General features: G+C 38.8%; 1 non-coding gene across 1 annotated transcript; it reads right to left on the bottom strand.

Annotated features, from left to right (window-relative positions):
• Window positions 1-1,202: 1,202 nt before the first annotated feature.
• Window positions 1,203-1,310, bottom strand: LOC122075034. Its single transcript, XR_006139170.1, has one exon. It is a non-coding gene; the product is annotated as a small nucleolar RNA R71 (small nucleolar RNA).
• Window positions 1,311-3,292: the final 1,982 nt, after the last annotated feature.

Genomic DNA, 3,292 nt, shown 5'->3' on the forward strand with positions numbered 1-3,292 from the left:
AAGTAGAGAAACCTGCTTGTGAGTCTCTCTCTAGCTTTATCCCCTTTCTTTTACTTTATTTTTATTTCAGCATTTTTTCCTTTATTATTATTTTTTTTTAATTGCGTGGGTTGTTTACTTTTAGTTATTTATTTATTTAATTTTAATTGTGTGGCTTGCGTCTTTAAATTCTTAGACGACGAATGGTTAGGACGTTATTTTTAGGACGGTAATTAGAATTAGATCACAACCATTAATCAGTTCACTTTCGCATTATTAAAAGAAATAAAAAATAAGGTGGCTGCTTTCCCTGTGTTCGACCCGTAGCTACACTGATCCGTACGCTTGCGGTTACATTTTAAATCTCAAACAAGTTTTTGGCGCCGTTGCCGGGGAGACAGTTCCATGTTATTTTTCACTTTCTTTTGGTAAATTGGAGTACTTTGCTTTATTTTTTATTTTTTTTATTGAATTCCTGAGAAGAACAACTTGCAATAATAGTTGTATCAGTGGAGGTCGCCATACCTCACAGTATGATAAAGACAGGTTTCGCCCTGTAGCAGTACCTCAGGAATTGACCTGAGCAACCCCGGATCCCTGCCGGTAAGCTCCAAAAAAAACAAAAAACAAAAAAATCAAAAAAAAAATTCAAAAAAAAAATCATAAAAAAAAAATAAATTTTTGCTATCCATTCTTTTGTGCTTGCTTTACTTTAGTTGTGGGTAGTTTTCTGTTGCATGAGTGTTAAGTGGGTACGTAATACTAAGAATCGGTTAGAAAGAAGAGATCCAACAAGTAGTGACCCTATACATTTGCTCTCTTTAAAACCCTTCAATATGGGAGACCAACAGCAAAACCCTTCACCTAAATCTCTGAAAGATAGGTTCTACCCTGCTAGAACAGCCCAACCTTCCTGTATAGTTCTACCACAAGCCTAGGGCAATAATTTTAAACTCAAATCTCAATACATCACTATGTTGCCCCACTTCCATGAGTTGACCTCTGAGGATGCATACCTATTTCTAAGGGAATTTAAAGAGGTATGTGTTCTAATTAAGATCCAACAGCTTTCTGATGATGCTGTTAAGCTTAGGTTTATCACTTTTGCATTGAAAGACTAGGCTAAGAAGTGGTTGTATGGATTACCCACAAATTCCATAACTTCATGGGAATAGTCCACAGTTGTCTTCCTTAAGAAGTTTTTCTCAACTCACGAGACTAATAAGCTTAGAAGTGATATCCTTCAGTTTAGGCAAAAGTCTAGTGAGTCATTTTCCAAACTTATGGAGAGATTCAAGGATCTACTCTAAGAATGCCCCTCACCATGGCCTAGACCTATGGCATTTATGTCAAATAATTTATGAGGGTATTGATTATCCAACTAAACAAATGATAGAATCTATGTGTCCTGAGGGATTCACATCCTTTACAGATGAAGGAAATGCATGGGAATTCTTACTTGACTTAACTGACAAAACCCGTGAGTGGGAATCAACCCAAGAGAGTGAAAGAATCATAGAAGAAAAAGGATATTTTGTGGATGGGATAGTAGCCAAGGAAGCCCATTTGGATAGCCTAATCAAGAGGATTGAGGCTATTATTCCAAGAGAGCCATCATCAGTCAATTTGGTTAAGATTTGTGCTTGGTGCCAATCCCCTGGACATGTCATGGAAGAATGCCCCAACACCTCTGGGGGCACTTCTAATGATAGTGTTAATGCCTTATACCAGAATAATCCATATAGTAACACATACAATCCAGGATGGAGAAATCACCCAAATTTCTCTTGGAATCAGGGCAACCAAGCAGGACCTTCCAATTTCTATAATCAAGGTCAACCTGGACCCCAAAGGCCTCCCTTTGCACAATAATCTTTTTCCCAAAATACTTTTCCTAGGTCAAATGTAGGACCTCAGGCGAGTTTTCCTAGGGCCCCTCTCCTATCATCTTATCAGCAACCCCCTGGGTTTACTAACACTGGAGAGGCAAGTAGAATTAGTGACTTGAAAAAAAATATGGCCCTTCTCATGACAAGCCATCAAAATCTTACGAGATAACTTACCCAAGTTGTCTCAATTATGCGTGAGAGGGAGAAGGAAACTTTACCCAGTCAACCAGAGCCTAACCCTAGGCATCATCAGCCTGTTAGTTTACAAGGACCAACTAATGCACCACTGAATATAGTACAAGGTCAGACTCAACAAGGGCCCTCTAACCACTGTAATGTTGTTTATGCCCTTAGGAGTGGTAGAGAGTACCTACAGAGCGTTCCTAAATCTTCTCCATCTATTACTCCTGTTAACTCTCCTTCAGTTGAGGACACAAGTGTGCCTCTTGTTCCAGGTTCGTCTGATGAACCTAAAGATTTTTCTGAAACTAAAGATGATTTGGTTGAGGAAACCAAAAATGATTCTTCTGAACAGGGGCAAATCCCTAACAGTCCTTATGTTCATCCTGTCCCATTTCCTAATCGCTTGGTAAACAAAAAGAAGACTGCTTCCATGGACAATTTTAGAAGTCTTCAAAAAGGTAGAAGTAAACATCCCTCTTTTGGATGCCATATCCCAAATCCCCGCCTATGCAAAGGTACTGAAAGATTTGTGTACTCACAAACGTATCACTAGTGTGCCCAAAAAGGCGTTCTTGGCAGGTAACATTAGTTCCATAATTACTCAGCCTATAGCAGCCAAGTATAAGGATCCAGGGAGCCCTACAATATCTTGTGTCATAGGCAACACCTATATTGAGCATGCCTTACTTGACCTTGGCGCAAGTGTGAATCTTTTACCTTACCATGTGTACAAGCAACTAAGATTGGGAGAATTGAAAGCCACTGGAACTACTCTTCAGTTGGCAGATAGGTCTGTTAAGATTCCTAAAGGGATGGTTGAGGATGTCTTACTAAAGGTGGGAGAATTTATTTTCCCTGTTGATTTCATTGTGTTAGATACTAAGCCCTTCTCAACCAAGGATGAGATCCCAATAATTCTAGGAAGACCATTCTTGGCTACCAGTAATGCATTAATCAATTGCCGGAATGGTTTCCTAAGATTATCTTTTGGTAATCAAACTGTTGAGTTTAACATGTTTAGGATTGGCAAGCAACCACATATGGAAGAAGAGATCAATATGCTTGAGGATTTTTTGGATTTTTCTGATGATTTAGTTACCAACTTTGATATTGATTTTGATTCAGAATTCCAAGAGTGTATGGATGAGTTGGATGATGATAGTGAAAATTTCTTTTCTGAAGTCTTGAGTCTTCACACACTTGTGGAGCCCTTAGGACCCCTTTCCAATTCCATTCCCAAA

Source organism: Macadamia integrifolia, chromosome 3 (genome assembly GCF_013358625.1).
Source record: "Macadamia integrifolia cultivar HAES 741 chromosome 3, SCU_Mint_v3, whole genome shotgun sequence".
Lineage (NCBI taxonomy): Eukaryota > Viridiplantae > Streptophyta > Magnoliopsida > Proteales > Proteaceae > Macadamia > Macadamia integrifolia.